This window comes from Loxodonta africana, chromosome 2 (assembly GCF_030014295.1).
Source record: "Loxodonta africana isolate mLoxAfr1 chromosome 2, mLoxAfr1.hap2, whole genome shotgun sequence".
NCBI lineage: Eukaryota > Metazoa > Chordata > Mammalia > Proboscidea > Elephantidae > Loxodonta > Loxodonta africana.
In genome coordinates, this window is record NC_087343.1 from 142,648,519 (window position 1) to 142,658,633 (window position 10,115).

Consider the following 10,115-nt stretch of genomic DNA (forward strand, 5'->3'; position numbering starts at 1 on the left):
GAGCACTGATCAACAAATAAAAAGTGGTAATGTTTCAAAAACCTGTATGCTGACATTATCTCATTGGCTCTCTGCGGGACGCCTCAGGTTACACAATTACTCTCTTCTCTGAAGGGGAAGAGCCTCTCACAGCCTTTCCCAGGAGAGATGGTTACAACAATAAAGTCCCCAAAATAAAGGCTAAGCACACAGGATCTATTCTAAGGGCATTGTGCTCTAATATTTTTCCATCATTAAAGAACACATCTCTTCCTTCCTGTGTCTGCAAAACCGTGATGCTAGCAGTGTTATTAGGAACTGTCAACAAAGCAGGAAATGAGGGACCTGAAGCCAAATTCGGTGACCTCCCTTCTTAAGGCACACGCTGCCACTCAGGGCCGGTGACAGATGACCTCAGTGAAAGAAAAAGGATGAAAGGCTCGGTTCTTGCAGTTTCTTCCTGCACAAGCCACAGAGATCACTAGAGAAACTCTAAGAACTTAAGAGGAACCAGGGTTGATTGGGAATGGAGGAAAAATGCTCCATGCGTCCCGGGGTGAGGAAGTTTCTCACCCTTCCCTTCACAGAGGAGTCCCTGGGTGGTGCAGATGGTTAACACCCTTGCTCAACAGCTAACTGAAAGTTTAGAGATTCGAGTACACCCAGAAACGCTCCGGAAGAAAGGCCTGACTATATACTTCTGAAAAATCAACCATTAAATAGTCTATGGGAACACAGTTCTACTCTGGCACACATGAAGTTGCCATGAGTCAGAATCAACTCGATGCCTACTGGTTTCCCTTCACAGAAGCCTGAGGTAAAGTAAGTGTTAAAGTAAGAGGTAAGAAATAGCCGCTATTGTTTTTTCATGTTAGCCCCACTAGCCACTTTGGCACTATGGGTACCAACTAAACAATTTGATTTCATCCCTGAAGTTAATAATTGACTGATTTGGTTGAGCACCTAGAGAAATCTCCCAGGGGTATGGTAGGTGACAGAAGGTAAAGATTGCCTCTACCTAGGTACCCATCTTCCTCCTCCACATTGCTGCCCCATGTTCCAAGTAGCTTATTAACTAAAGTTGGCCTCCACACGCTGTGGCTGTGAGTGCACGTGGTACAAGAGAGACAAGATCACCTTCTCTGTAGAGAGAATCAGCCACCCCCCTGCCCTGAAGGCAGTGTTGCATGGTCCGGTCATCATACATAGCTACTCCATAGGCCCTCTGAGGAAGCCAGAATCTTCCACTCACACCCTTGACATAACCTCAAACAGATTCTACTCAGGCAGAAAGGAAAATGGATGTTCTTATTAGAACCCTGTTGTTCTCTTTCTTTTTGGTTGGTTGGGTTGCTGTGGATTTTATTTGTTTACCAATTGAAGCCCTGTTCCCAGTCACAAAGCCTTTCTCAGTACAAAAACATGCTTTTTAGTAAAAACGGTGGCTTGGTTGCAATCAACTTTGGTAACTCTGGTATTAAATCTATATGTAATTCCAAGTGCCACTCAGTGCTATTTGCTCAATTACCTACTCAATAAAAGCAACAACCTTTGAAACAATTAACTCTCCATGATCTAAAGGGTCAGAGTCAACAGCTGATTAACCTTAAAAAGGAAGTTATCTATTCCAAAGTGTGTATTCCAAGACAATAGCAAATGCTACAGGCATTCTAAAGGTCTGCCTCCTCCATTGCTGGGAAAAGGACCCTCCTGATTTTGGAAACATAATTGTCTGTTGAAGGCTGACATAGGTGTTGGCTGGTTTGAGTTCGTATTGGCATTTAATTTTATTTAAGAACCAAAGAATTATTCCCCTCTGTTTTCAGGGTAAAGAGAAGGGCTGTGATCATATTTCTTGCTTGAGGAGAAAAGATAATGTGTTAGACTTATATGTATGAATAGAAACAGGTAAATAGTCATATTGCCTTCTGACTTTGTAATTTAAACAGTGTAAGTCAGTAGGGAAGGGATGTAATTGGAGCCAACATAAGTGAGGTGAAAATTACTAGGTGTTGGAGCGTCTGCATCTCATTTTAATTAGGTGACAATAATAGCAAGATCAAAAACTTTTCCTTGTCACTCAATCTGTCAGGCTTTCTCATTGAGAAACCAAAAGGATTGTTTCTTCCTCAGGTAATAGTGACCCATAACGATCCTATCCTCTTTAATTACCTGGCCTGAGCAGCAAACAGGTCTGGGCGCAGGCACAGAGCATGGCTCAGTGGGGTTGGTGTCATGAGGGTGAGGTACTACAAGACCAGCTCCACAAAGGCTGGCCCCTAAGGTCTCTTAGGGACCCAAAACCCAGTTTAGGGACACTCATCGCTAATTTGGTAGCTGGGTGTTTTCCCTAACAGGCTATACCTACTTAAAAGGCAAAATAGCTTAAAAGGAAGAGTATCACATTGTGAGGCTGTGGGCCTGGGTTTTAGTTTGAGCTGGCCTCACCATTTGTGAATCACCACTTGGGGCGGTCATTCAAACCCTTGGCACCTCCTTTTCCCCATCGGCAAAACAGATTTAATGATGCCGGCCTTGCCGACCTCACAGGATCGTGTAAAAGTCAAATGAGGTGACTGTTTTTTACTGGTGCTTGCAAAACTCAAAACCGTCTATTCCCTCTTCTCCAACTTGATGTTAAAAAATGAGAACTTGGTCCTCTGAATCTTCAGATTAAATGACTTTGAGCCCTCATCCTGCTGAGAGTGGAAATGTCTTTTTTCTCTCCCCTGAATACTCCTTGTCTGTCAACAAAAGTCTTCAGTCAAACCTGGTGAAACAAAAATTCTGTTTGGCCTGTTAAAGAGTTCCAGCTCTTTTCCACTGGTGTGGCCACCTCAGCCACATGATGTCTTCACTGAGACCTGGGGACCTAAACCCTCTAATACTGTCTTTCTCCTTCATTCCCAAATGGGTGGTCTGGGAGAACTGGTAGTGCCTTCCACTGAATTCTTCCTCCTTTGCCACGAGGGGCTCTTCCTTTCTGCTTGGCAGGAACTGTTGCCTCTTGGCAAGTATTTCTGGCATCAAGAATGGGACCTGACATAAAGAGAAATGAAGCCCTGATACATGCTGCAACGTGGAAGAGCCTTGAAACCATTATACTGAGTGAAATAAATCAGTTACAAAAGGACAAATGTTGTAAGATTCAATTTATATGAAATATCTTGAAATATCTAGGGTAGGTAAGGATATAGAAAGCAAAGCATATTAGCAGTTACCAGGGGTGGGTGGGAAGGAGGAGAAAAGGAGGACTCATTACTTAGGGGACACTAAGCTTCTATAAAGGGTGACTGAAAAATTTGGAAATAGGTAATGGTAATAATGGTTGAACAACATGAAAAACATAACTAATGTCATTGAATTGTGCATGTGGAAAATATTGAAAAGACAAAATATTTGTTATATATATGTTTACCACAATAGAAAATAAATATAAAAAGTGAATGGGATTAGATGACACAGCATGCACAGAAGGAACACAGCTATAAACTCACCCACTGCTTTTGGTCCACAAGGCTTGTACTCATGGACCTCAGGACATAATGCTTGGTGGCCTTGGCTCACCCGTCTGCTTTGGTGACTCACTCTTCAAAGGGATATACCTGCAGCCATTTTCCCTGAGCATATCTGTAATGTTGCCCCATCTGGGCCCAAAGGGTTTCTAAACTCAGCTACAGGCAGCCTGGATGGAAACACCAGTCACTCAAGTCCCAAGCCTATCCCCTATTTCCTGTCCCAAGAAGTTCAAAGAAAAAAAAAAACCTACTTTGCTATAGCTATAAAGGATTATACCAAAAACTTAAGTGGTTATCCTTGTCATATATCTCTTGGCACTGAAAGACCTAGTTCAACGTCTTCGTTTTAGAGAAGAATAAATGGAGGCATGAGAGGTTGCTCCATAGCACGTTACTAATTAGTGGTAGAGCTGGGGGCAAGAAGCAGGTGTCCCAATTCCTCATTCATTACATGATACCATACTCTATTAAAGTACCTTCACAGCTTCTTTAAAAAAGAAACCCCTGAACAGCTGAAAAAAAGAAAGAAATTGATTTCACTCTCATGTAACAGCCCAGAAGTAGGTGGCCCAAGACCAGTGGGGCAGCCCTGCCATCTTCAGTGTGTGGCTTCCATTTTCAGATTCAGAAAGCTCTTCAAATTATACCAATTTCTCAGTCAACAGGAGGGGCAAAAAGGGGAGTGAGTGATGTTATGTGTTAGTCCTGGTGGTTGCCCGGAACACTGTAGCTCACATCCCTCTGCGTTGTTCTTAGCTGCCATTGAGTTGATTCCAACTTAGAGCGATCCCATGTGAATTAAAACTGTCCTGTAGGCAGAGCCGCTGAGTAGGTTCGAACCAATAACCTTTCAGTTAGCAGCCAAGAGTTTAACCGCTGCTCCACCTGAGTGTCTGGCAAGAGCATAATCACAGGGCCACATCTAGGAGCACCTTGTGCTCTGCTGAAAGTCAGGAATGTGCTATTATTTTTTTAAAAAGAGAAAGTATACTGCAGGAGATCTGCAGCCTGCTATGCTTTGCACACATTTTTTGTTGTTAGCTGCTGTAGAGTCAGCCACAGACTCGTGGTGACTCCAAGCATGAGGGAATTAAACATGGCCCAGTCCTGTGTCATCACCATGACCAGTTGTAGAACAGACCACGGTGACTGATAGGGTTTTCACTGACTGATTTTCAGAAGTAGATCGCCAGGTTTTTCTTTCTAGTCCATCTTAGGCTGGAAGCTCTGCTGAAACCTGATCAGCATCACAGCAACACACAAGCCTCCACTGAGAGATGGGTAGTGTCTGTGCGTGAGGCACGTTGGCCTGGAATGCTACCCAGGTTTCCCTCATGGTAGGCAAGAATCCTACCACTGAACCACCACTACCCCCAACTTCGTACACATAGGACCTTACACGCCTTACTGCACAGTGTGTATACACACACGATAGTGTAATCAAACATTGCACATACTACTACATCAGCACCAGTTTAGGTATCCTGTCCTCCATCAAGCCTTTTCTGAGTTCCCAGGCTGTGCTGTGCTCCTCTTCTCTCCCCAAAACCCTTTGTGCATAAAGGTTTCTAATACCTACCACATTGTGTTGGAAGGATTGGTTTCCCCGTGAGGCTGTAAGCATACCAAGGGCAGGAACTCTATCTTTTTTACCTTTGTAAATTCAGTCTTCTGTTAGCCTGGTAAACTGCTGGTGCATAATAAACCATTTGCTAAACTGAGTTGTCATTATAAGACATAATCTAGTAGTTGCCATAGTTTCATAATAGTTGTAGCATTATTGAGCACTCACTTGAAACACTGGGCTGTGTTTCCTGGCTGGCTATTCATTACTCTCAAGAATCCTGTCAGGTATGTACCCTTTGTTATTTCCATTTGATGTGTAAGGTAACTAAAGCACAGAGAAATTAAGGAACTTCCCCAAAGTTACTGAGCTAGTAATTGACGGGTCCAGGGTGTACGTTTGGATGACCCCATAGACAATGCTTTTGATCATCTTGCATCTTATTAGGTGAGGTAGACATGGGATCCTTCTTTTAATATGATGAAGAGTGCCTATCAGAAACCAAGAGACAGCCAACACTGTAGGAACCTAGGTGTTTAATGACAGAGATTGGAAGCAGACTAATCCCTTAGCCACAGTCTTCTAACAATACACATAACATCATGCAGTCAGTCCTGCAGATTTTCCGTGTGTGCACACCCACGTCTGTACTGGGAGATGCTCGTCTTGTTTTCAAAGGGCTTCAACATATGAGATAAAATTAGTAGCTGAAACTTTAAGTGTTTTAATGAATAAATAAATAAACCTTGAAATACACTAAACCCTTGACCCTCACCAGACCCCCACCCCTCTGCATTTTCAACTGCCTCAATTCATTTGCAAAACCACAATAGCAACTGACAATCAATCATACCAAAAACAAAAAACACCCAAACCCATTGCTGTCAAAACGATTCTGACTCATAGTGACCCTGTAGAACAGAATAGAACTGCCCCCTAGGGTTTCCGAGGAGCGGCTGGTGGATTTCAACTGCTGACCTCTTGGTTAGCTGCCGAGCTCTTAACCACTAGGCCGCCAGGGCTCTTAACCACTACACCACCAGGACTCCTTAGTGAAATATCAATCAGAGTGGGCATTGGGGGATTCTGAGCTGGGTGATGGCACAGGGAACACACAAGCACATCAGCCCTGGAGACTGACCATATGCATGATGTCTGCAGACTCTGGCTGAGAATAAGCCCTGTTCAGAAACAGAAATTGAGACAGAGAGGGGTTTATTTCTCCTTCGTTAATACTCTGCTCTGTAAGTCCTGATAAGAATCTCCAAAAACTATTTTAGACTTGAGTGTGTTGGGGGGAGAAAAGACTCATGATTTGGAAGGAAAAAAGACAAGATTTGATTTCACAGACTCTACAGAAAAATCGTATAATCTTATCCGTTTTCAGCAAGTACTATCTGAAGCATTCAAAAAAAAAAGCCTCTGATAAAGGTGTATCACCTTCATTGGTGCAGCAAACTGCAGATTAAGCCTTTTTTAACGCTGTTCAAATTGCCTGTGAAGCAACCTTTTATGAGATATGATGGTTCAAACAATTTTGCAAAGAGTGGAAGACAAAGAATACGTTTTACACTGAACTGGTTTCCTAGGAAACACTAAAAAAAATGTAATACGATATCTTTTAGAGGTAGTTCAAGGACCAGAGCTCCTATTTCCTTATTTAATTCTTTTTTTTTTTTTTTTTTTTAACAGTGTTTAATATCTGCCTCTTCCTTTCCCTGCTGTGGAAGCCTGTAAGAGTTAAACAAGCTCTCTCGTACCCACGGCCAGAGTGTTTTCTCCTTAATTGAGTGCCTGCTCTACACAAAAGCATAATATTTGAGTCCAGGTGAGACTTCATTACTCATTGAAACAATTTGAAGTAAGAAATTAAAGGAATAGGAATTCGTACCTTTTGCATTACCATAAAAAAAAAAAAAAATCCCAAATCCCAGCTACGAAATAAAAGAAAAAAGAAAGTCAACCCACTCTTTTTCAAACCATGTCTAAATTAATCTGTTTCAAGGTCTTCAAATACCATTTATTTTAGGTGTATTTTTACTTTGTCTGTTTACCCGTCTCTGTGATATGCCGGCATATGTAGGCTGACAGAATGGTGCCTGAATTAGCAGCCTTACACATAAGTTCAAAAGCAAGACCACAGAGTCTAGAGGTGGCAGAGAGGTTCAGAATGAAAAGCTGGGGGCATCTGCAGGTCAGAAACCTTTCAATGAGCATGAGGTTGTTCCCATTGCCACCTCCGCCAGCCCTAATTTCCACCATTCATCACTCTTGTCGAGAGGAAATTAAAATAGGAAGAGTGAAGGAACATCTGGGTTGTGTGAGAAGGAGTTAATTTTGCTTTTAAAATAAATAAAGCGTCAAAGCTTCAAGTTTCACTTATTCACTTATTCAAAAATTGGGGATGAAAAGCAAAATGTTGGTTTAAAGATGTTTGGGACCTCCTTGTGGGTGGCTACGGGTGGGAGGGGGCTGCAGCTTCATGCAGAGTTCCTCATTCTGTGGGTACCTGACCTCTGTGCTAGGAATTGGGGAGAGCTCAGCCAAGGCCACAGGGCTGAGAGGATGGTTGTTGATGATGGATGCCCTCCCTTCACCAGCACACCACATACACCCTGCCTTTCTTCACAACTGCTGAGGCAAGGTGAGTGTAGCCTTCTGAGAGGAAACCTCCTCTTCAGGCTGAAATGATACCATTGTTTCTTATTTTGGATCTGCGAGAAGAACTGGTGTGAGAATCTTTAGGGTCATCAAAACATATTTATTACCTGCCTTTTTAGATGTGACACTTTGTGAGGAGATAGCCAGGAAGAAAGTTGAACCCAGAGTTTGAAGCCTTTTGATTAAGATAAGGAGCTAAGAAATGTCAAACCAACAAGAGCAGATTGACATGAATGATGGTTATGCTTAAGCCTTCAGAGGACCCTCATGCTAAAGCAGGCCCAGGAGGGACCCCACAACTCTACCCTATATATTTTTTATGCAGATTGAAATGGATTAAAATGAACATAAGTAGCCTCATTTGAAGGTTGTTGTTGTTGTTGTTAGGTGCCGTCAGGTTGGTTCCGACTCATAGAGACCCTACGCGCAACAGAATGAAACACTGTCCTCGCAATCCTTGTAATGCTTGACCACATTGTTGCAGCCACAGTCAATCCATCTCGTTGAGGGTCTTCCTCTTTCGCACTGATCCTCTACTTTCCCTAGCATGATATCTTTCTCCAGGGACTGATCCCTCCTGATAACATGTCCAAAGTATGTCTTGCCATCCTTATTTCCATGGAGCAATCTGGTTGTACTTCTTCCAAGACATACTTGTTCGTTCTCTTGGCAGTCCATGATATATTCAATATTCTTTGACAACACCACAATTCAAAGGCATCAATTCTTCTTCGGCCTTCCTTATTCATTGTCCAGCTTTCACATGCATACGGGGCACTTGAAAACACCATGGCTTGGGTCAGGTGCACCTTAGTCCTCAAAGTGACATCTTTGCTTTTCAACTCTTTAAAGAGCTCTTTTGCAGCAGATTTGCCCAATGCAATACATCTTTTGATTTCTTGAGTGCCACTTCCATGGGCATTTGATTGTGGATCCAAGTAAAATGAAATCCTTAACAACTTCAATCTTTTCCCCGTGTATCATGATGTTGCTTATTGGTCCAGTTGTGAGAATTTTCATTTTCTTTATGTTGAGATATAATCCATAGTGAAGGCTGTGGTTCTTTGATCTTCATCAGTAAGTGCTCCATGTCCTCTTCACTTTCAGCAAAGATTGTGCCATCTTCATAACACAGATTGCTATGAGTCTTCCTCCAATCCTGATTCTGCATTGAAGGTGAGAAATCCAATTTAAAAAGCAGCCTGTGGGATATGTGGGGAAGGGTTAAGACAGCTCTTCCCATTTTGCATTGGGATAATGGGGAAGCAGGTGAAAATGAACAATTGGTACAAATAAAAGCTTTAGGTAGCAGTAAACATTTGAAAGCCTATTTCCATGCTTCTTTTTTTGATAGCTTCCTTTTGGAGAGTTAATGTCCCCCTTTTGCTATGATCTTGCTTGCTTGCCCTCCTTTCACCAAGAGGTGTGTAGGTGACTCAAACCAGGTCAATCAAAATCTTTTCCCTGGAACCCTAAGGAGAGGATGTGTTCACTGGTTGGTGCTAACGCTTGAAGAAATCAACACTCACTGGATGTACTCTTGAAATCCTAGGCCCAGCCTTCAGAGATGGAAGCGCCTCTGGGTAAATAGTAAAATAGCCATATCCAGCAAGAACTGGGGTAAATGCACTTTGAGGGGAAAGAGATGAGATGAGAAGTGGTGGTAAAGCTACTGTATGAGCTCTTGGTCCAGAGCAGTTGGGTACCATCCTTCATCTCAGTCATCCTGGAAGACTTTCTGGAGGGCATAGTGCTTAGTGGCAGTTTGCCTGGCTTAAGAGAGCCAGCATTGGTGCCAGTCAATGCCAGCCAGGGCATTATGCCTTCTGGACAAAGACCAGATCAACATGACATATAGTCAAGAGTCATTTGGTTACAAATAATAGAAACCCACTCAGGGCAGTTTAATTTAAGTAAAATGGGGTTTTATAATCAGGATATGAGGGTATCTCAAAGAAACTTAGGCAAGAGTTCAACTCAGCCTCACAGGAGTCTGGAAACCAAAATGAAAAAGACAAGAAGCATGTCTGCTCTCTGTGTCTTCCTTGGGTTCCTTGACCTCTGGGATTCTTCTTAGTTCAGCTTCAGAGTCTGCTGGTCTCTGATTCTCTGCACATGTGTCTTAAGTGGACACTCCAGAAAGGCAGTCTGAGCTTCCAAATTTCATCTCTTTCCAATTCAAACACCTGGCAGAGATTGGCCAGCCTCTCTGACTCCTAGCCTTCGAATTGGGGATTGGCTCCACATTGAGTTAAGAGCCCAGGATTTGAAGTCTCTAGGTGCCATGGCCTGTGTCAGGAGAGGCCTGGCAGCCATCCTGCCTAACGAGACCATAGCTTGCCCATGCTCCTGGGAGCCTCCACGCAGGCTCTGTGCAGACTCCATGCTTTGCC